Source organism: Rattus norvegicus, chromosome 8 (genome assembly GCF_036323735.1).
Source record: "Rattus norvegicus strain BN/NHsdMcwi chromosome 8, GRCr8, whole genome shotgun sequence".
NCBI lineage: Eukaryota > Metazoa > Chordata > Mammalia > Rodentia > Muridae > Rattus > Rattus norvegicus.
Genome location: NC_086026.1, coordinates 47,165,370 through 47,189,709, shown reverse-complemented (window position 1 = coordinate 47,189,709; position 24,340 = coordinate 47,165,370). Strand labels below are relative to the sequence as shown.

The window sequence follows — 24,340 nt, the reverse complement described above, 5'->3', positions numbered from 1 at the left end:
GGTACTCTTCTTCTGGTGCCTCTAGTAGGAGCAGCCCACACTTGGGCCCAGCTCCCACTATCAGAAAAAGGCAGAAGGCTCTGGTCTTTACACAGCTCTCTGGCTGGATGAACAGTACATTTCTCCAGTCTTTCTTGCAGAAAGCCTGCTGCCTCTGGTGCAGGTGTGGTTCCCAAGACAAAGGGAAGTAAAGTGAAAAGTGAGGGCGCCCAGGATCCTTTAAAAAAAAGGGGGGTTATCTGCATTGTCTTCATTAATGTTTCTGTTTAATTTTTTGTTCCATGTGTATTAATCTCATTGTAGGGGTGTGCATGCCAAAGCATGGGTGTTGAAGGTAGAGGAAAAACCATGGGAGTCACTTTATCCTACCATGTGGGGTCCCAGGCTCTGCACTGAGTCATTGAGCTTGGTTACAAAGAGCTTACATGCTGAATTTCTTGCTAGCTCTGATTTCTGGGAGAGAGTCTCATAGAGCCCAGATTGGCCAATCCTGATCCTCCTGCCTCAAAGTATTGCCATCTACTTCATGAAAGGATTGAGTTATTGACACGAAGAACTAGGGGTGGGCAGAGGTGCAAGACTGAGGCTATCTCTGCTTAGTGGCATGCCTTTGGGGACTGATAGTTTTCATCACTGAGGTGTCATTTGACTACAGTGGTCGTCTGGAAAGATGGAGTCTCTTTTGCCATGGCATCAGGCTCTCAAGAGAGGCCTTGAAGGTGGAGGTCTGGAGGCCAGGCCTGCATTCCACTTCAGAAGCTGCATTCCCCACTCTGGACAGTGCTGTTAGCACAGGGTCACATATCCAGTTCTACCCTGAAACCTTCTGAGCCACATGCAGTTTGTTCTGAGATGCAAATTCAGGTCTCCTGCAAGAGCAGTGAGTGCTTCTCAACCACTTACTCATGCTTTCCTTAATTATACTCTCGACATGGGACAGGCATGACACACATGTGGGGGTCAAACCCAAACCGGGGGGGGTTCTCTTTTTGTATCAGAGAGGGCCTGAGAATCAAACTCAAGCCCTCAGGTTTGACAGTGATGCCTCAACCTGCTGAGTTTTGGGTAGGGGTTGAGGGTTTAGTCCTAGGGATGGAGCCCAGGACCTCACATATGCTAGGGAAGTGCTTAACCACTGAGCTACATCCCCAGCAGATGTTGGTTTGCTTGCTTATTAAGTTGACAAGGACAGAACTTGGGCCCTCACCATGCCAGAGTAGCACCCTATCACTTAGTGGCCCCAGCCTGGTAGTCTTGTTTGTAACCTCGGCTATGTTTGTACGCTGTCTGATTTTATTAGTATAGCCACATCCTCAGGGTGACACAAACTTCATGGAGACTCCCACTGTTAGATATCTGCAGACAGGTTTCAAATGAGAACAGGCAACCAGTGCAGAAATCTCACAGTGTTCATGTGAACTACATGGAATGTAAGTCCAAGATGACAGACTGCTCAGAACACTGGTGTCCCCACTGTTTGACGTAACCAGGACCACAGATTCCAGTCTTTCATCTCACCTGAAGATCCCTAGCCAGCATGGTGGCAACATACCTGTCATCCCAGCACTTGGGAGCATCTCCTGAGAACAGGAGTAGGAGGACAGCCTGGGCAACCCACCAGATGTTACCTGCAGGTCTAGTTCCAGACATAATCCTAGCATGCAGACATACCAGCCATGCAGGGAAAGCAGCATAGCACACCAGAAAGCCAGTGAGGCCCATGTTTCTCTGACTTGGCAGCTACTAGCTAGCAATAAGGAATAGGGCTCAGAGTGCCCAGAGGCTGTGACACTGAGGGTTTCAGGGACCCAGCAGCAGGCCAGACTGTCTCAGCCTGGACTCACTACTGAGGGAGGAAGGAGCCCTGAGTCCTGGACCAAAGCTGCTGGTGGCTCCATGTCCTGGGCTGCAGATGGCTGCTGGGTTCAGGAGCAGTGTCTTGGTGGGGTCCTGCTGTGCTAAGAGAGTTCAGTAGAGCTTCTGGGGGATAGAGAGGGAGCAAAATAGAATGGGGAACCAGTGTAGAGATCTTAGAGTGTTTGTGTGAAGCAGAGCTAGGAAGTGGGTTGCAGGGGAAGGGGAGCAGCAGGCTGTGTCTTATAGAGCTGAGTCAGCCCAAGGGCGGAGTTGTCAGAGCCCAGCAGCATGGGGTAGGAGAGTATCTTAGGGGAGGGGCTCCTGTCCTTCCCAGACAGTCTCCATCAGAGACTGAAGGGATGGACCTAGGAGGCAAGGGGAATTAGGGATGAGGGAGAGACTGGGGAGTTGTGGGAAAAGAATACACCTAGGAGTGAAGCAGGGCCCACAATGTGGGATGGCTGAGGCCTGGCAGAGTTGGACCTTGCTGATCCTACATTAGGCCAGGCCAGAGGGTCCAAGCTCCAGCAGCCAGAAAGGAAGCCAAAGTGTGTGAGGAGGCTTGCATCAGATTGAGTCTCATGAGGGTCCCACCAATGGTCAAGGCAGGAATTGTCGAAGGAGCAAGATTGTAGGCATAATTGTCCTCACCTCTGAAGGGAATAGGTGGCTATGGCTCTCCCAGGTACTGACGGTGCAGGGACAGTAGACCTATGCACTCACCTCACTGCCACTGGGCTGCTGAAGGCTCTTCTTGCCTTCAGTTTGTTGTTGTATTAACCTGCTAGCTTCATTTCTTGAAAAGCTTGGTGGATGAGGTGTAGAGGAACAAGGTCCAGCTGAGAGGAGGGATCTAGAGTGTTCTGTGGTTGGCAAACAGGCTCTGAGATCTGGTCTGTGCACTCAAGCCAGTGTGCCTGTTTGTCTTATCTGTAGGCTCAAGAGGATTGAATTGACCCAGGATCAGAATGCCACATGTGGCCTGTGTTTTCCAAGCTTTTTCATGGTTGCAAGCTCTGGGCAAACTCAGTTGGCCGTTTACATCATTCCCTGAGATCTAGACTACTGAGATGGATCTTGGAGAGATCCCTAAACCTATGCCAGCACAGCAGTGACATCATGGCAGTATCCTCTAGGGTTCCAGGGCTCGATCTTTCTTTTTATTTCCTCTCTGCTGATATGAGGAATAAGATGTCCTATAAAACAAGGCTAAGCCTTCCCAGAACAAACAAGGCTTCCTCAGGGATGGGCTCATCTGAGAAGGCATGGGATGTTTTGTTGCTTAGGTTGTTTCATGGTGAGTGAGAAGTGTCTAATACGCACACATGTAGCTGCTTGGGAGCTAGTGAGGTCATAGGACCCCCTAGATCTGATTCTATAAATGATTGTGAGCCTCCATGTGGGTGCTGGGAACTGAACTCTGGTCCTCAGTCACTGGGCCATCCCACTGGCCCCTGCCTCTCTCTTTCTAGAATGTTTCTGTACTTCCTCCTACTTGATGTCTTGATGCCGGCTCCTAGTCCAAGGGCCTATATACAAGATGCATTCTATAAATGTTTTATAAACACTAAGTATCCTGTGAAGGTTACTGTTGCCCTGTTCATAACAGGAAGGCTGAAGAATCCAGTCTGCAGCGAATAGAAGTCTGGGTGCTTTTCCTGTCATTCAGCATGAAGGGCCAGTCCTGCTTTTCACTGTAGGATCCTGGTTATGCTCTGGGTCTTCCTGGTGCAGTAGTCATGTTCTATGACGAACAATGTGTCTCCTCAGGAGGAAGAGTGGTCGAGTCACAGTACCTGCAATATGACAAGAAAACAAAAGCGGTGGTGAAGTCCTTTACTCCCAGAGACACTTGGAGTGGGTGAGGTGGAGGGCAAGTAGGCAGCCAGTCGAATTCTGTACGACACTGTTGGGGCCTTTGTCAGGTGCCTCTGTGACATCCAGACTTGGACACAGTGACGAGTCTGGGTAGTGTAGAGTCAGCATATGTAAGTCTCCATGGTCTATAGCCCCTGTACCTCCTCACTGGTCCCCTTGCTTTTGGGACCTCTATTTTGTGAAGTCTTTTCTTCAGGACCATCCCCTGGATCATCCAGGTGGCTCCTAAGAGATAGGCATTGACAGCGGATATTTGGTATTGATCACAGGCAAAATTGTCATAGGGCTTTTTGCCATCCTACCCAGAATGCTGTGAAAGGCCCCACTTAGGTGCTGTTCACTTCTGGAATGTTCTGTGTGATATTTTCAGCTGTGAATGACAAGACTAGCAATTTTTACTGCTGCCCACACAGTCCTCCAGCACCCTGAAAGCTGCAGTGCCCACCTAGAAGGGAAGCACATTCAGGACAGGGAGTGTCCTGAGGAGCTCAATCAGCTTCCTGGTCATCCCTGAAGTGACACCTCACCACCGCAGTGTGTGGTCATCCCTGCAGTGCAGGCCTTTGGGCCTGTGGCCTTCAGGTTCTGGATTATCTGTTAAACTCAGTTTATAATCAGAATGTTTTGTGTTCCTCCTCTGCCTGGACTGTACTCCAAGAAGAGTGACGGGGGTCCAAGGGTTTCCAGTGCAGCATCTGGTGACCAAGCCTTAGCGAAGGAATTCTCATATCACCCTTTAGGCAGATTCCCAAAGATAGTTCCCAAAGATATCCCTGGTTCATTTAAGCTGCTGCTGAAGATGCCTTGAAGGCATAGCCACAGCGCCCCCGTGTGTTCACATGTGATGTTTTCGTTCAAGGACCCTGATGCTGAGTCTTCTCCTACCCCAGCAGGTGTCCCTGCATCAGGTTGGGGTTTTGAGTATCTATGTTGTCCTGATAACACCTACTGTTTTCTCCTGGGGCAGAATGAATCTCAGAAGGTCCAGGCCAGTCTCACTGGTTGAGGATTCTTACAAGGCCTCATCTCCAATTCCTGAGTGAAGGTGTAGGGCAGGAGAATGCCTGGATTTAAAAATTCAGTGTTTTCAGATTTCAGGTTTTGGATGAGAGGTACTCAGTGTGTGCATGTGTCCATGTGTCTGTATGCATGCACATGCAGGCCAGAGATGGACAGCAGCAACCTTCCTCAGTCACCCTACACCTTGTCTACAAAAAAAAAAAAAAAAAGAAAGAAAGAAAGAAAGAAAGAAAGAAAGAAAAAAAAAAAAAACTCTCACACAGAAGCTGTGGCTCACAGATTAGGCTGGATAGGCTTAGAGTTCCAGAGATCCTTCTGCTGCTGTGCTTCAAAACTTTGAGAGTGTGTATGTGTGTGTGTGTGTGTGTGTGTGTGTGTGTGTGTGTGTGTGTGTGAAAGAGAGAGCAAGAGCGAGAGCGAGAGAGAGAGAGAGAGAGAGAGAGAGAGAGAGAGAGAGAGAGATTCTGACAGCTTGTGCAACCATTCATGCGCATAAGGGTGCCAGAGTGAAATATCCGGTATCTTCCTTTTGGAACAGGGTCTAATCAACTACCAGCTCTCTATATCTCAATATCTAGCAGGAGTCCCAGCGTGAGCATTACCAGGGTAAACACATGCTTGGCTGTCAGGCAGGCAAGAGGCAGAGATCTTGTTCTATTCTTCATGGTTAATGCTCTTAGTGCCCATGAGGGCCTGGTTGTTACCAGCCTGGAGACTCCTGGATCTGAGGATGGCCTAGACAGCCAGGACTATTGATGATGGATGCCCAGAGTGGCCCTCATTCTTGGCAAACTTCTCTCTTCCTGTCTGAATATGCTTGGGTGTTTAATGCAAGGACTGGGTTTTAGTTTTCCCGTTCCATCCTGCTGCCTTCTTGTTTTCTTCAGTGTGTCACCTGCTCTAGTGATGAAAGAGAAGCTTGTGAACCACAGCACCACCCCTACCATGCTTCTGCTTGCTGATCTGTGGAATCTGTTGACATAGAACCATTCCTGTTGTAGCCCTGTTGCTGTTTGCAAGCTTTGAGGATTTATGCCAGCGTAGTAATGTGTATAGTCATGCTGGGAACACTACAGGAAGTTGGTCCCCAGGCTTCAGCACACAGAAGCACAGGCCGGAAGAGGTGCCCAGGTGTTGAAGGAGGTCCGGTAGATGTGCTGTTAGTTTCCTGTGTCTGATGCATGTGATTATCCCCTGCTTAACCAAATGTATACACAAAACTCTTAAGTGTCCCACTGACCTCTGAGAAAGAACATCAACTGGAAGATGGCTTGACCTCTTAACTCTCTGTTCCTGTCCTCATAACAGGTTTCTGTACCAGTCAAAGGAGAGAAGCCACCTGAGGGAAGGAAGTCCAGCACAGTGCCTAGGAGCCAGAACCACAGGTTGTGGGGCCTGGCTGTAGAAGGGACAAGTGACTGGGTATAGGGACTCTAGGGTCAGAAAAGAGGCTGTCTGGCATCTCCCACAGCATGAAGACAGCCACGCATAGTCATGTTCATAGGCCAGTCTGATCCAGACAGTCCCTCATTTCCCAGGTGATTATAGATTCTGTCAGGTATCAATTCAAAACTGGCCATCATGGGGTTTCTATAAGAATGGGAATGATTCAAGTGTTTATTAAGGCATCCTGGGACAGAGTTTATGAGGGCATAGCTATATGTCCACAGAACGACTTGCAGATCCAGAGAACAGGGAGGGAATGGCCAGGAGCTCCTGCTTGCTACGGTTCTGCAGAAATTACATCCCAGTGGCACTTGGGAAGTGGAGGTGAAATGTTCAAAAACTCGTCCCTGTTGCCCACCCTCTCCAGGCCCGAACCTGGCTTTCAGCCTGTACAAATTGATTCTGACATGACTCATGTACCAGGGGGTTTGTGTTCCAGGAACTCGGAGGCCATGAGATTAGATAGCTATACTCCAAGGGTGAGTTCCGAGAAAACGACCTCCTCCACCCTGTACCCACAGTTCCGAGAAAAGCCACAAAGAACATCTGTGGGACCCCAGATATCCCTTTTGCCCACTCAAAACTTGCTTAAGTTTGAATAAGCGCAAGGACCAATCATGTATCTCCCCACCATCTTTTTCCTGTGCCTTCTCCAAAACCCTATATAAACTCTGTGCTTTTGTGGTTCGGGGTCAATCCCTCTGCCTCCTGCTTGAGGTTTCTATTGGTCCAGAGCTCTGCCCGAATACAGCTTGTTGCTTTTGCATCGAACTGGGTCTCTTGTCATTCTTGGGTGCCTCTCCTTCCCGAATTGAGTAAGGCCGAGGAATTCGGACTTAACAGAGGCAATATCAGTTCAGGCTTTTTGGCCACATGGGGAGATTGAGACCAGCCATGTGCTGTGGCATCAGGAACAATGACCAGCAATGACAAAATGGAATATAAAAAATTGGTTGCTCAGCTTTGATACTGCTGACTGCTGACTTGGCCAGGGGCCATCCTGTTCACCAAAGTCTCAATCAACAGTGTCTCTGCACTCACCAAAAGTCAAAAGGTGGCCCAGCTCCAAAACCAAATGTGTGCATTCACCGCAATGGCTCGGGCACTGTTTCACCTCAGCTGCAGAGCTCTCAGGGTCCATGAGGGTGTAGCATGCACACACCCAAAAGAAACAGTTCGAGGGGCCTTACGCAGTACTGAGGGTTGTGGGCTTCTGCCTCACTGCTCAATGGCACTGACCTTGGCTTTCTTTAGGCAGAAGAGAGCAAAGTGATGGGGACAGGCAACCTGCAGTCTATCATGCTGGAAGGGCATGACTTAAATCCACCAGACCTAGGCCTCTCCGATATCGATGGTAAGTGGTTTCTTTATTTTACAGCAAAGCTTGCAAGGATGGTCCCCAAGCATGGATAGCCCTGTTGCTAGGTTGACTCACTCTGTGAGAACAGCAGGTACCTTTCATGCACATGAAGCCTGGGTCCATGAGTTTCAATGTGGTTCTGGCTCAGCTTTCTGGGCAGGACAGATCTCCTGCCAGGTGGGGTGACAGCAGCAGGTGTAGGTCCCAGGTTTAATGGCAGCCACAGGTGCAGGTTCCTGGCAGTGCTGGGGCAGGAGGATTGGAGCCTTAGGCCAGCCTGGGCTACCACTTCAAAAACCTAGTGGAAAACACTCTTCTTTAAAATAGATGACGTGGCCTTTTGTTGTGGTTTGCACTGAAGTTATCTATATTTTGATGCTAATTCCACTGCCCCAAGGACAGCTGCCTAGTCACAATCAGGTGACTTCACCAGAACCTCCTCATTGAATTTGTAAAATACAGGTGAGGCAGGTACAGGATAGAAGGAGGCCTGTCATTGGAGGAGAAGGAAGGATAGGTGGGAGAGAAGTTTGAAGGAAGAGGAGGAGACTGGAACAGAAAGGGAGAGACAGGACAGAGGAGAGGGTGAGAAGCCATGGCAGGTGATGTTAAGATTCTGCTCTGTGTATTTACAGGTTGTTATTAATGTTCCTAAGGGATGGATGGTACTGGGCTTTGTATGTTTAAGTGGGCAATTATATCTTACCATTTCGGTCAAAGGTTATTGTGTTGTGTGTTCTTTTATGTGACAGTTTGAGTGTAGAAAATATGTGGTGGCAGGAGACACTGGGCTGCCGCGGAGTTGGGATGTGTTTCTGCCGAGATATCTAGCAGATATCTTGGGGCACTGAGGTGTCAGACCTAGCGGGGTAAAAGACAACTATACATTTTAATTACATATTTTTACAACAATAGCCTTTATTTCAGAAGAAAGCATGTCCAGGAAGGCTCCCCAGCTAGAAAGGAAAGTAGCAGGAAATGATAAGCCCACATCCCTTTTGAGACCTGACTAAAACAGGACATTTTGAAAGAAGAGATGGGTGAGCATGGGGACAGAGAACAGGTCTCACTCGCTACAGATAGGGCTCTGGGGGCAGAGTGAACTGGACCTCTGGGTGGAATCCAGGATTATGATGCCCATGACTCCTTGCTCAGGTCAGTGTGCCCACATCGTGAGCAAGGACACCCATAATTCTATCACAGGCCAGATGAGAATGTGGCTCCATTTAAGCTGGGCAGACATATTCTATTTGAACCTATAAAGCACACAAAAGTGGGGGTTCTGCCATGGGTACAGCCAGTCCACTGGGAACTGAAGAGCTGGACTCCTGCAGGATCTGCAGGAGACCTTGGACATGATGGAGTCGCAGATGCTGCTGATGACCCTGCTGTCTGTGAAGGTGAGCATAGTTCAGCCTCATGTGTCCCTGTGTGTCTTCTGTCATCTTCCCACCCCACCTGAGTCAGTCTGGTGCCCACAGGTGGAGAACAACCTGGCTCTGCTGGAGGAGAAGGCAGAGAAGGACTTGGCAGCCATGTGCCACGAGAAGGAGAGGCTGCAGAGGCAGGCACTGGAGCTGAGGTGTCAGCTGCTTCTCAGACAGAAACATCAGGAGCTGGCCGCTGCCCTTGATGCCCAGGTGTATCTGAGCATGCTCCTGAAGTGTCCCGGACACACAAGGGAGAGACAATCAGGGTGTCACCATTTGCACTCCCACAATTCTGCTTAGGCTCCTGGTGTCAGCATAGTGCTGTATTAGAATCCTTGAGAGGAAAGGCTTTGTCTAACTTACACTTCTATATCATTGTTCATCATTGAAGGTGGTCAGGAACTCACACAGGGCATGAACCTGGAGGCAGAAGCTCTGATATAGAGGCCATGAAGGAGTACTGCTTACTGGTTTGTGCTCTATAATTTGCTTGGCCTACTTTTTTATAGAGGCCAGGACCATGGGCCCAGGGATGGTACCTCCCGTAAGGGACTGGGCCCTCCCCCATCAGTAATTGAAAAAAATGCTTTTCAGTTGGATCTTATGGAGGCATTTCCTCGACTGAGGCTCCTTTCTTTCTGATGTCAACCTGACACACAAAACCATACTGTGTATGGATATCTGGCTGCCACATGTTGTGCAGAATAATCTTTGTCACCTGTCAGCTCAGGTGGAAGGAAAATCGGCTGCAATCCCACCCTGGTGCTTAACACAGCAACTGTGTCCCATCCAGGGCAGGTCAGAGTGGATCCTGTTGCCTGGACAGGCTGGTCCATGAGGCTGCAGTCATGCATGCCAGAGCATGGCTTGTCATATGCAAGGACTGTTCCATTTCACGCATAGTTCCCTTCTGTTCGAGTGAGCACATCATGTCTTACCATGTCCCCTCCCACTTGCCGATTGAGGTGCTAAGCCCTCTTCAGCCTGTGTTAAAATGCTTCCAAGAGGAATACAATACAGTGGGCAGAGCCCTGGACACCACCCAACATGAACTGTCCATGCAGACTATCCACATGGAAGGATGGGATGTGGGCAGGAGCTCCTAGGTAGGCATCTCCACGGGAAAAAAGAGCCCCGAGACCCACATGTGATATCCTAGGCGCTTCAGCTCTGGCTTGGTCTCAGAACTTGTGTCCTCAACAGTGTGGGTAGGATAATTGGCAATTGAGTAAGAGATTCTGTCCCAGGGCTGCTGACCTCACAGCTGAGCGCTGGGCCCTACCAGTGGGGTAAGGGTGTTAGTGAGGAGGTCACTGGTAGACCAGTGCTAATGCACTTTGGTGGTTTTCTGCAGAAGTCCACTTCAAGGATTTGGTTTAGCTGTATGGGGTTTGCTTACTGCTCTGTTACCCTCATGTCTAGTGGTTGCTTTCAGAACCCCTATGCACAACTGAAGCTATGGACCCTTAAGTTTCTTCTAGAAGTAGCAGAGTTTGACTGGGTATAGTTGTATGTCTGAAACCCCAGTTCTTGTGGACTGAGGCAGGAGGGGAATCACTAAAACTCAGTAGTTCCTGGGTTACACAACAAACCGTAAAAGGTACAGTGGCCCACAGCTGTGGTTTCAACACTTGGGAGCCTGTGAGATCCAGGTTATCCTAAGCTAGGAAGTGAGAACCTGGCTAAAAAAAAGCAAACAAACAAACAAACAAAGACAAACAAACAAAAAAAAAGGCCCACTGTTGACCTGGAACCTACAGACATCCTCCATAAACTAAATTCCCCATAGGTGTCTTGCTGTACTCATCACCGGTCTCTGCACTGCCTGCCAAGGTGAGGCCAGAAGGGCAGGCTGTATGTACTGCAGACACCTGCTGGGAGTGGGGATTTTAAGCCCCTTGAACTGTGCTTGTTTGGATGTGTGTTGCCGGCCTGGGCCATTTGTGGTTGTCAGAGCACCAACACCTCCCTCAGATGCTGAGAGTGCCAGAAGCTTGGCACTTTGTAATGGGAGGTCAGGAAGGACAGGGCCCAGTGGAAGAACAGAGGATGAGAGAGGACAGGAGAGCAGCAGGCAGTCTGGAGGCTCAGCTCCCTTGGCTCCCAGGTGTTTCTCAGCAAAGGAGCCCTTAAGTTCCTTCAGCAAGTAATTCAGCTGGGCACTGGCTCCAGGCTGCTGTGTGCTGTCCCCCTGCACCTGTGCACTATCATCTGGGGAACAGATGCTCAGATCAACCAGGAGCTGGAGGGTGGTCCTCAGGGCTGGCTCCAGATCATCTGTGGAGATGATCACAGGGAGCTCTCCTGGGCAGCTGTCTGGGCATTCACTTTCCAGCCTGTGCCCTTGGCACTGACATTGGCACTGACATTGGCTGGAGACAGTGAGATCTCTGTGAAGAGCCTCTCTCCTTTTCCTCTTTATCTCTGGAATGTGAAAGAAAAGCCAACTATACCCCATCACTAACACCAACCTCACCGCAACCACTACCCAACCCAACCCAAACAAATGTTGCTTTGGAGAGCAGAGACCTCCTATTATGACCTGTGTTCTAGCAGGTCTGGGGGCACTCATAATAGATGCCACACACTTGAAAGGCCATGGCCCAAGACTGCTGCTGCCTGGGATGTCTGTCATGCACACAGCTGGAACTCAGCTCTGCTAGCCAGGAAGAGGTGCTATGCCTGCTGCTCTAGAGACCACTAGGTCACAAGTAAGTACAAGCTGATCCTCACACCCTCCCTGCAATCTTCAGCCTTCTGCAGACAATAGGATAGGGCTAGTTCTTTTCTCATGCACGACCTGGCTAGAGGTGACATAGTTGCACAGTGGCCTACCCCAAGGTACCAGTAGTCCTCCTGCAGCTCAACTTTGGGCTAGGGTGACAAGAAGATACTAATCGTGGACATAAGGTACTATCATACATGCCACAGCACATGTGTGCAGGTCACATTTGAAGGTCAAGTTGATAGAGTGGGTTCTCTCTTACCTAGGGAATCCAACTCAGGCCCTTAGCCTGTACTCACACAGCCATCTTGCCAGCCCCTGAAAGTCCTGTTAAGTTCAGGGACCCCAAGAGCAGAGCTGAGAAGCCAAGTGGGCCTAGGAATCCACATTCACCCCTTGCAGCATCTTTGAACAAAGAGCAGAGTAGTGTGAAGGACCCATGTACCTTTAAAAAGAAAGCATAGACAGAAGGCAAGATTGCTCAGTGGGTAGTATGTGCTGTGTGTGCATAGGACCAGAACCCATGTAAAAGAGAGGTGTGGCATACAGAGACAGAAGATGCAGGGACCTTGCTGGCAGACCAGCCTAGCCACAGAAAATGAGTTTCAGATCTGCCGAGAAACCTAATCTCAAAAATTAAGGTGGAGGCCTGTTGAGATAATTCAGCAATGAAGAGCATTAGCTGTTCTCCAGTATCCAAATGACACCTCACAACCAGCTGTAACTCCAGTTCCAAGGAATCAGACCCTCTTATGATGTTTGTGGGCATCAGGCACATATGCAGGCAGAAGACACACACACACACACACACACACACACACACACACACACACACACACACAATCTTCTTATAAAATTTAAAGGTAGAGAGGGAATTGAAGTAGACACCCATCATCCTTTGGCTTCTTCGAGTACCCAAAGGCGCATATAATATACATGTGCAAGCACATTTAACCCGTGTAGACACATGCAAAGCACAACTGTTTGAAGTTCTAAGAGGCACTGTGACAAAATCAAGGTGTCTATGGCTGGATCCTCTGAAGCTCTAAGGAGGAAACAGACTCGATTATGGTTTCTCAGCATCTTCTAGTAAGTGACCTCATTATACCTTTCTGCCTCTGGACTCTCACATAGCCCAGCCCAGTTGCAAATTCATTGCATAATCAAAGATACTCCTAAGCTCTCAACCCTCTTCTCCACCTCCCTAGTGCTGGGGTGACAGTGTATATTACCCAGACCTTTTACGAGGGCATTTCCAGTAGATCTCAGCCCCACAAATGAAGGTTGAACCAAGTGCATATCCGAATAAGGTCATGTCCTGATGGTTCAGGAGGGACATAGCTTAAGGGGAGATCCAGTCAAGCCTGAGTGTCCCCTTTCCAACTCAGCTAATAGTCACAGAAGTGTAGAGATGTAAATGGCAGTCCCTTGGCTTCCAGCCTCCATGGAGGCATGAGAGGAGCTGCTGGTATCCAGCTGGTGACACAACATAGCCAATACTTTCTCCCTGAACTCATGAGTCACATAACAGTAGGTGAAAGGCTCTATGCAGCTGTTGAGGGTGTTGAGAGTCAGAAAGGGATTGCCCCAGGCCTCAGGACTTGGGTTTGAATAGTGCAGCACCAGCAGAAGTTGCTAGGTGTGAAAGCGGCCACTGCTGAGAACAGTCCCAGGGCTGTTAGTCTCAGTGCATGGCTGTAGTGCTGGCCATTGACTGCCAGTGCATGAAGGGTGAAGCCATAGCACATGCCCATGGCCAGCAGTGACAAAAAGCAGCCCAGGATGGCGAGGCAGGTGAAGAACACTCTCCAGTGGGAGATCTGCTCAGGCAGGGGTAGTAAGTACATCACAGCTTAGGTATGCTAGAGGCTAGAGCTGGTGCTGGGTGCCTCAAACCTGGAATGACAAGCATTTGTGAGTAGCCCACTTGGGTGCTGGAATTCAGATTCTAGTCAGTGAATGCTCTGAACCGCGGTGTTATCTTTCAAGCGCCACACACAGTCTTCTATTTTTAAGTGGTTTTTATTTATACCTCAGGACATGCCACAGCCTGTGGAGGTCAGAGGACAGCTCCAGGCAACCAATTTTCCTCCTATCATGTGGGGACTTACAGAGCAAATGTAAGAACATCAGGTATGGCTGCAAGCACCTTTCTCCTGAGCTGTTCCGCCAGCTGGGATCTTGTCTGTATGAACTTTTGTGCTTTCTATGAAATTGATTGGGTCTGTAGAGCATAGACCAAACTTGACCTCCCTGGTGCACATAGAGACCCTTCATCACCTGATACTTCTCAGCAGGTGGCCAAACTGCCTCTTTCCAAGGGACCATTTTGTATTCAAACATGGGGACATTTGACTGTTCTTTCTAGGGTTTGACACTTTTGGCACAAACACTTTTTTTAAACTATGTGCATAAGTGTGTAGATACGTATGGAGTTGTGAACCCAAGTGTGGTGACCATGAAGGCTAAAAGATAAGATCAGAATGCTTGGCACTGAAACGATAGTTAATTGTGAGCTGGCTTATGAGAGCACTGGCAGCTGGGACCCCTACAACAACACCGAGTCACTTCTGCAGCCCACACATTTGCCAGCATGGTGCCCAAGGCCCCACGTACCTGCACAGTTACTCTGCTACTGAGTCTCGCCCTGATTCTCAATTGCTCTTCAGTATTTAACAAAATGTTTATGTGTATGTGTCTGAATCCTTCTGTAGCCAAAATGCTTATATTTATTAATAGAGGGCGGCGGCGGGGCGCCAGCATGGCGCGGCTTATATACACCCTAGCGTGGCGCATCCACACCTGATTGGTCGCTTACCCATGATCTCATTAGGCACGCCCCGGAGTGGGCAAAGACCTGGCACAAAGGCACTCTTGCACATGCGCACACAGTTAACTTCCTTAAAGGAAGTCGGCTGGCGTGGTGGAGGCCAGCGCCATCTTGTGGTGGCGAATGTTATTGCGGCCCTCTACATTTCCCCCTTATTATTTTATTAATTAATAACAATAAATTATTGTCTAGGCTGGTCTAGGTCCCTGTAGTTACGTCCATCTGTTGTGGCTCCTGTCTTAGGTCGTTCCTCTATGTCACAGCCTTAACGAAGGGTAACCCTATCGCCACCGGGCCCCGTGTACTGTGCCTGAGGAAAGTTGCCCATCTCTGGATACCACAGTGCTGTGTGAAAGTAACTGTTAATGACCTAGGGCGAACTCTAAAAGGAGGCCAGCCAGAAGATGAGTTAGTGGGGAAATCATGATCACCCTATCACGTGCAATGAGGAAACCTCAGTGATGTGGAAGGGCTGATCAAAGCATCATTGAGTCTCTCTCATCCCAGTGTAATGGATCCACAGATCCATGGGGTGCAAGAGAAGAGAACTCAGATACTGACTAATTCCTAAGCATAGATAACCAAATTCCAGGGGAGGCCCCTTGTTCAATGGCCACAAGTGCTTGAGTGATAAGGGCCTTGTCACATTTCTGTTGAGATCTGAGTTTGCAAACCAACCATAGCATGAACACTAATCCACAGCACAGGGCTGCACCAAACAGAGCCACTCCCAATAAGTAGTGGGCACCTCATTTGTTTTACCTCAGCTGTTACCACCAAGGGCTGTAGTCAAGCCGCTCCTATAATAAAATTTAGAATTCCCAATTGTTAGCAACTACTCCAGAAAGTTCACCCACTGTGCTTGTCTAACAATAGATTGGGGGAGGATAACTCCAGACACTGCAGACACAATGTCTGTAGCAGTAATGGCTGGTACAATAGCAGCAAAAGGGTCAAGGTCTTTTCCAGGACAGTTCAGGATCTCTGGAACAACCAGCAGGCAATGGAACCATGTCTGAGATCTGTACAACCAGGACAGAGTTCCCCAGTCTACAGCAGCTTCATGCAGGTGGCATTCCTGTGAAGCTACAGTCTGCAAAATGACAACACCAGTTAAGGCAGCAAGAGTCACCAGGGAAATGAGGGGGGCAGCAACGGCTGGAGTCCAGTCTTCTCCAGCAAGCAAGCAGCAGTGCACAGAGGGTCAGAGAACAGGCCACAGTGGGACGGGACACACGCAGCAGTAACACTGACTTCAGCAACGGCAAAATCTCTGTGATGACAAAAGATGAGGGGGAATCTTCCATCTTCCTCTCAGGGCAGAGGAATGACTTCAGGGACCCGAACCAGGAGAGCTGAATCTTCATGCTCCCAGGATCAGCAAGTCTCTCCTGACACTCAGGCAGCTGGCACACTCTTGTAGCATCGTGTAGAAAAAACACAAACATTCCCTCTTCCCCATATAAAATATCTGAACAGGATCATGTCAATACGTGGATCTCTCTATTTCACCTAGGCAGAAGTATGCCTAGTTGTAGGGTGCCATAAACTTTGGCATCCAAATTTTAAAATTGAAATAAAAGGAGCATTATTTAGCATAAGGGATAACTCCCCCTTTTTATTTATTAAGATATAGTAAAGATATTATTTATTAAGATAAGTCCTCGAGGATTAAATTGAGGACACTGAGCACTTGTATTTATAAATTGACTTGTATACCAAATTATTGTTTCTAGCATTATTGTTTTGGATATATAAAGAATGAGATTTTTTGACTAATTGTTCCTATGTAAGGCCTATAATCTGTCTGGATCATTGTCCTCCCTTATTAAGGAATCTAGGCAATCCAGTTTGAGTTCTTAAATGGTCTATTAAGGAACAGTACTTAGTGTTCTTAACCACTAAGCCATCTCTCCAGCCCCTCACCAGCTTTATTTATCTAAACCTAAGCATTAATTAGAAATGTCAAATCCTGTAAATATTGTCCAATTTCAGTCTTACTAGAAATCCCTGAGCTGGCAGGGCGAGGCTGAGAATTTAAAGTAAGCAAATGGAGTCTTCTTCTTTTCATATCAACTCTATTACCATTTTCAAAGTTAGGTATGAGTCTAAGGTTTAATTTAGTTGTCTGAGCCAGAGCACTGAAAGGACAGTGAGTTGTCAGACATTCACACTGAAATCACTCATTGATTTTATATAGAAAACCTATCTCTAGTAAAGCATTAAGTAATTGAAATCAATTGTAAACCACAAGCCACACATTGGCTATCAGTATGTGAATTGAAAGCTTGATTTAAAAACAGTGGCTAAACCATGGAATTTAATAATCTGTGTTGAAGCAACAGAAACTCAAGAGAATAAGCAAGTGATCCAATCATATATGTAGCCTTTTCATTAGATGAACCACCTATAAATATAGTAAGCGCATTTCCTATGGGTTGTATGTACAAATTTACAATAAATACAAAAGCATGTAAAGAGTAAAATTATCAATTTTGCCTGAAAAATTTGTATAAGTGATAGGCCAAATATCAGTATTTTGTAATAACCAATTAACTGTTGTTTGGAATAAGATATGTTTTACCAGTTTCTTTTTAAAATACTTCCATGACTCTAGCCTACAATTTTGTATTAACACAACTGAAGCTTTATTTCCAATGTGGATAACAAAGACCTAAGTCCTCTGGCAAGGTGAGGTACTTAGCCAATTAACATATCCTTAGAAGCTTAAAATTAGTTTTAAATCTTCTTTTCTGGAATAGTGTAACAGCTACTCCCCAAATATAAAAGCTCATTTTGAGAGCAAAGGTTTGTAGTAAAAATTTCCGTATACACTGAAAGATTCAAAGTTCTAACTCCTTACACTGAAGAAGCAACAAAATTACATAATATAAGGCTGTTAGCTATTCCTAATGATATCACTTTGTGGGCTCTCTAAAATTATAAACAAACTGGCTGTAATGCTCTCACAAGTTTCAAAACCTCATCAATCCTTTGTAAATCTTGTAACAATCTCTACCTGTTTGATTTTTCTTAATTACAAATAAGTTTGAGTTAGTCAATGTAACACTGGCAATCCTTAATCAAATCCTTAAGTTCTCCTTGTAACACCAGAGCACAACCACAGGTCACCTGAGTTCTGAGTAGTGATTAGGCAGCTGTTCTTGGGGCAGTGGAATTAGCATCAAAATACAGATAGCTTCAGGGCAAACCACAATTATGGAAAGTAAAAACTCAACTTCTAACAAACTAGCTTCTAAAATCTCTAGGATACCGAGTCTATCCTTTATGTTACTAAGTTTGACTGCCAATTCCTACATATGAACGCACGATGGTGTAGTCTCCAGCACCTCAACAAAGAGACATTGTCCTAAATTCTTTTAGAAGCCTGGTTTCTAGAATAAGAGTTCCATAAAAATATTATCTCAATTTAGACCTGTTTCCCTAGGTGGGCTCATGTCACATGTTGTCTAGAATGACTCTATACAAATTACCAGCTTTATGTCAACTTTCTGTTACCAATATTATACCTTTTTAACCATATCCAATAACTTAAAAGCCAATAGTCCATAACCAAGGCATGTAGAGCATATTTATACATTTAAAACCAATGAGAAACAAAATTGAAGTGGCTACACATATCTTTAATATTTAGACCAAGCACCATTTTTACCTTTTTAGCTATGATTTTAAGAGAAGCACCTTGTCACCTGTTGAGTCAAATAATAAGTCAGGGATTTTTCTAAGAGAAACAGCTATCAGCTCTTGTACCAAAGAAGCTGAGGAGCTGTTGGCGCCTTTAAGATCAGCTCGTGCAGACATTTAGCCCCTGGGCAGTTTCTCCAGCTGACCTAGACTCTTGGCTGCAGGTACAGGGCTCTAAAGGCCAGATTGAAACTGCTTTTTATTCATTTGTTCCTTTTTTGAAATGAGTCAAAACCAAATCAAGATGTGAACGACCAGCAGATAAAGTTTTTACCATTTTTTCTTTTGAACATGAAACATAAAACATTTAAGCAACAAGAAACAAAAACCACAGACATAAAATGACATATAGGGACAGCTTGGTGCACCAAGGACAGACAATAGACAAAGAGGGAAAAAACCAGATGGTGTCAGCAGAGAGGTAGGATTTTCCCTTTCCCACCACTTTCACGGTGACTATCCACTCGAGTGGAGTTGATATGGACGATGGATTGTCTCAATTCCTGGACTAGTCCATCAACGTGTTGAAACCCAATTCCTGTAAGATATTGAGATATATTACGGGATATCTGAGCAGCACGACTGACATTCACAAATAGCATGGAAGTGAAACACAGTCCTGAATATTTCCACTCACAACCCATTTACATTAACTCCATCAAGCTGTGTATGGGCGTTGAGATGTCCTTTTGTTTGATTCTCCTGAATAAATTTTCAGGCGGTCTACCTCTATCAAGTCTGATCAGTATGACTCTGTGAAGCTTCCAGCGCCTAATCACACCTTTTACAAGCACAAAGACAAAATCTTTCTCCCGAAATACTGTGTTCCTTTTATCTCCTCCCTTTTTCTCTCCCGGAGCGTTTTTTCCCCCAATCTCTCGCCTCCACATTGGAGGGGACTGTCTGCTTATTATCTTTCCTTGAGCTCTTTAATTTTTTATCCCACCCTGTTTCTGACATGCCGCCTTGTCCCTCCCCTAGCGCTCTTTGCTTTGCTATTACAGCTGGGCGGCTCCCATGCGACCTCTGATGCCGTCTGGCAGTAGCTAGAAACTCAAAGGCCAATAGAGAAAGCCCGAGGGCTGCCAAAACGATAATAAAAACTTCCGCCGCATCTAGCAGGGGAGTGAAGTGGAACAGGTCAAGGCTAAGCATTGTCTCTCAGGATCTTACCTTTTAAACACTACAGTTCTGGATTCCTTCCGCAGACGGAAGACCCCCCTCTTGGCGCCTGGCGATGGTGTGGCGTTTCTTCCGGGTTTCGGCACCAGATGTCCCGCGCGACCTCTCGCCAGCAAGAATACGCGGGAACACATGAATCCTTCTGTAGCCAAAATGCTTATATTTATTAATAATAGAGGGCGGCAGCGGGGCGCCAGCATGGCACGGCTTATATACACCCTAGCGCGGCGCATCCACACCTGATTGGTCGCTTACCCATGATCTCATTAGGCACGCCCCAGAGTCGGCAAAGACCTGGCATGAAGGCACTCTTGCACATGCGCACACAGTTAACTTCCTGAAAGGAAGTCAGCTGGCGCAGCTGAGGCCAGCACCATCTTGTAATGGCGAAAGCTATCCCGGCCTTCCACGTGGGGTGCAGTGGAAGCCAGCGCCATCTTGTGGTGGCGAATGTTATTGCGGCCCTTTACACCATGCTTCATGCCTGGATGGATGCCATATATACCTCTGCTCGCTTGCCCTCCAAGAAGGCACAAGAGCAAAATCAACATGGGTGACACAGGGTTGGTGGGTCCCTTTACTTCCTGTGCAGCCTTTCTGACTAGAGAACCCAGAGCAGGGGCTTCTACCAGCCTTACATATGCCCTGACTCAGCCAAATGTTGCACTGTGTTCCTAGGAATGCTGCTGCTCTGAGCTCCCAGAAGGTGGCTTTGGCCTCTACCTCCCTGGTCTTGGTGCAAAGGCTGCTACTTACTTCATGCTCTCATAGAAAGCTATGATGTTCTCAAAAGTGTTAACATCCAGCTCCTCAGAATCTCAAAGGAGAAGTCTAGCCCTGTGCAGCTGCAGGGGAGAAGCTCGGTGAAGCCAACAGACACATAGCACTGACACACCTTGGCCAAGCATGGGCTACTGTGTGGTCTGAGGCCTGCCTCTCATTTACGTGGCACTCCTAACTTCTGCTTTTTGGTTCAGGGCCCTGCTCAGCAGCCCAGATGAACTCAGCCACCATCCTCCTACTTCAGGAGGAACATAGCTAGGAAGATAGGTATGTACAACCATCACTGCCTGGACAGTTTCCATATCCAAGGGGCCTGCCTGGTTCCAAGGCTGCTGGGACATGACCTTCCTGACTTGCAACTTCCTCTGGCAGCCATGGAGCATGTTGAGCTAACCTGCCCCATGCCAAGTGATGTGCAGGAAAGTGAACCCAGAAGTTCATTTGTGTGAGACAAGTGCCACAACACAGATGTCCACTCCTGACCTTTTACTGTCTGTCCACAGGGTCTCCCTCTGCAGCCCAGGTCAGCCTTGGTCCTTCAATTCTTCTCCCTCCCCCAATCAGAGGCAAGCACAGGCCAACACTTCCATCTCAGCTCATATTCACTTTTATCCCTCCTGGAGCCAAAAGTAGACCCTGGATCACTGCACAGGCTCACTAGGTGCCTCTCTAATGAGTGTGAAGGAAAACCTCAGCAGAAGGTACTCAGCTGTCCAGAGAATGGTAAGGGAAGAAGTATCCCTGTTATTCTTAGCCCTGGAGACAGAACACAGGACTCCAGAGTCCAGCATGCTTATGGTGATGCCTCCCTCAGTGGCTGGGAGACTGTCTCTTTCTCAGTGTGTTACTCTGCAGTTGCAAAGTTCCCTTTTGCTCCTGAAGCCAGGGGCCTGAAAACATCCTCTGTGCTGACCATTCCTCCCCAATGTCTGTTGGGGTGCAGAAAGGTCCAAGCAAGGACTTTTCTGTTCTGGGTCTTTTGAGTCCACTCTGCCACTCAGGGTCATAAGGACCCTGGTTGACAGTATAGGGTTCCACAACAGTGTGAACAATGGCACCTCACAAGGTTGGTGGGTAGAATAGATTGAAGTCTCGCTCACTGGTACAGTTTCTCTGAAGGGTATTGGCTCCTCTTGTCAGCTCTTCCACGTGACTTCGAGTGGCAGGGCTACTTATACCTGCTGGGGACACAGAGTGGGCACACACTGTGTGACAAGGTCTCCCATAGCAACAACTCATGGAATGAGAAGTCAGTTCTTCTCTTGAGAAATTGGGAACTGAACTCAATACTTTTTCCATACTATACATGTACCCTAACCCAATCAGGTCCCAGCCCCTTATGGGGACTCTAGGTAGGGGCTCTACCCCAATGCCTTTCCCCCAACCTCCACAAGGGAAACCCTAGGCAGCGTCCACCCCTGAACTCTGCCCCCAGCTCTTCACTGAGGAAATTAGGGCAAGGGCACCTCTTGCTGGGCTGCACCTCAGCCCTCTGTAGTCCTGGAAACAGATCCTCCCTAACTTTTCAATCTGGCCCCAAAGTTATGATTTTTCTGGCTCTGCCTCCTAAGCAGCCACGCTCAGCTTTAGCATGAGCTGGCACAGCCTGTCATGTTGCTTGTTCCCAGGGATGGCGCCAGAGAGGGCAGCTCCTCAGTCCATACCTGCTGCCTTCTCTGCTCTCCCTGCACACAGGCACCCGGCCTCCTGCAGCACAGCCATGGCTCTGATGGCTGCTGGTAGTACTGCCCAGCAGAACACAGCTACCAGGTCGGTGCAGATGACCTGGCACACATAGGAGCTGTCACTGCCCCTTAGCAGTGCCATGATGTCAGGCCACATGTAGTCTATGTTCTTCTCCCAGAAATCCTGGTGAGGGGGAAGTGGTTGGCCATCCCTCAGAGCCAATGGATGCCCCAGGAGTAAATGGCTTACAGGATTGGACCCAGATGGGTCTCAGTAACCCTCAACTGGCTAATGTTGAGGTTTGGGATGATTCCAAGCACCCCAGAATGTGCTGTTCCAGCTGAGTAACAGCAAAGGGTCAGAGAACAGTGTGGGCACTGGGTTGTGCCTTCCTTGATCTGCTACTTCACTCTGTCCACAAAGTGCTGGATGATGAAGGAAGGATCCAATACTAATATACCCAGGAAGTACTTGTCCTCACGCTGATGCTTGAACTTAACAGTGAGGGTGGCTTGTGGCATACAGGAAGCTGCAGATAGGAGTGGACACGTGGACATACTCAGCTTAGAGTACACAATGAATGCAAACTGAAAAGGCACCTTGGGTGCTGCGAGGAGGCTGATGCAGGGCATGGACTCGCACACAAACATGTAAACTCGCACACGCGCACACACATGAACACACACACACACACACACACACCTGATGCTGGGCATGGGCTCTCATACAAACATGTAAACTCATGTGCACACACACACACACACACACACACACACACACACACTTCAGTCATGTGGGGAGGCTTGGTGGCAGTCATTGTAATCTGACTGACCTACCAAGCTGGCCCATTGACAGCTTCTCACCATGTACTGGACATATCTTTGCGGCAAATGTGGGACTGCAGGGTTAACCAATCATTGGGCATCCTGGCCCCTCATACACTCCAATAGACTGTCTCTGCTCTCCCCTCCACTGTTGACCAGATTTGCTGGCTTCTATCGATCTCCCATGCAGCATCTCACATCCCACACTGGAGCCTCTAGCTTTGGATCCATGTGTACCTGCATGAGTGTCTTGGAATTGTGGTGTCAGGCTCCTGCTCCCCACAGGGAGTGTGAGCACAGTATAACAGGTGAAGCCAGGTTCTGTTCTGCCCCTGGAGGGACGCAGATGGAGCAAGCAAGAGGCTCCTTGTACCTCGCTATTTTGTCTCCAGGGATGGCAACACCTCCCTGGGTTTTGGCACACCTTGTTGGTCCTGAGTTCACTGTAAATATAGGTAGAGCCAGATGTGTGGCAGATGCCCAGCCCTGGGAAATCCACAGCTACATGGGGGAGGAGGTCTGTCTGGAAATGGAGATATAACCATTCAGGCTGGGAAGAAGGTCTGGGAGTTGCAGCACTCAATGTCTGGGCACAAGAACAAAAGAAGAAGAGAAGAAAATGTTGCAGTAATTGTGGAGAGCCGCAATAACATTCGCCACCACAAGATGGCGCTGGCTTTCACTGTGCCCCACATGGAAAGCCGAGATAGCATTTGCCATTATAAGATGGTGCTGGCCTCCGCCGAGCCAGCCCGACTTCCTTTCAGGAAGTTAACGGTGTGCACATGTACAAGAGTGTCTTCGTGCCAGGTCTTTGCCCACTCCGGGGCGTGCCTATGAGATCATGGGTAAGCGACCAATCAGGTGTGGATGCGCTGCACTAGGGTGTATATAAGCCGCGCCATGTTGGCACCCGGCGTGCCCCCTCTCTTTAAGATACAATAAAAACGTTTTGCTGCAGAAGGATTCGTGTGTCCGTGCGTGCGTTTCCTGCTGGCGGGACGTTGGGCGTGCGACAAGTAATGTTAGCATGACTCTTTCAGGATTCAAGTCAGAGCCAGGGAGACAGCTGAGCAGGTGAGGTACTTGTGGCCAAGCTCGATGACCTGAGTCCCAGGAAGCACACGACTGGAGGAAACAAGTCAACAAAGAAGTTTCTCAGCTTCTGCATGTTCAGTGCATACCTGCCACCCACAACACACCACACCTTACAAATGCACCCAGCCTGACAAATGACTGCCCTGTCACACTGCCTGTAGTGGCAGCCACAGATCCTCCTTGCTGTTTTCCTCAGACAGAGCCTGGCTCGTGCAACTGCTGGTCAAGAGCTGTCTCCTTTTCTCCTGTCTGAGCTCTGCCTCACTGGGTGGAGATTTGGCCTGATGTACATACAGGGTTGTGCCTTGTGGGAGGAGTCAGGATTCTGAGGATAAAAAGCTGCAGGAGACTCTCAGACTCTACACCTGCTCTTGACTTTTGTTTTTAACACAGGTTTTTATGTAGCCCAGGCTGGCCTTGATGTCACATGTACCCAAGAATGACCTTGAACTCCCTATCCTCCTGTCTCCATCTCCCAGGTGCTAGAAGAACAGGTACATTATTTGGTGCTGGGAT

General features: G+C 48.1%; 1 long non-coding RNA gene and 1 pseudogene across 1 annotated transcript in view; one reads left to right on the top strand and one right to left on the bottom strand.

The window, feature by feature from the left end:
- Window positions 142-10,107, top strand: Haus8-ps1 (HAUS augmin-like complex, subunit 8, pseudogene 1; annotated as a pseudogene).
- The window catches only part of LOC102550569 (uncharacterized), a 109,028-nt gene continuing 98,407 nt past the window's right edge, over window positions 13,720-24,340 (bottom strand). Inside the window, exons 7-9 of the long non-coding RNA XR_010054135.1 lie at window positions 21,317-21,397; window positions 19,425-19,575; window positions 13,720-18,789 (exon numbers count right to left, since the gene is read on the bottom strand). This is a non-coding gene — a long non-coding RNA (uncharacterized LOC102550569). The remainder of the gene's footprint in view (window positions 18,790-19,424; window positions 19,576-21,316; window positions 21,398-24,340) is intronic.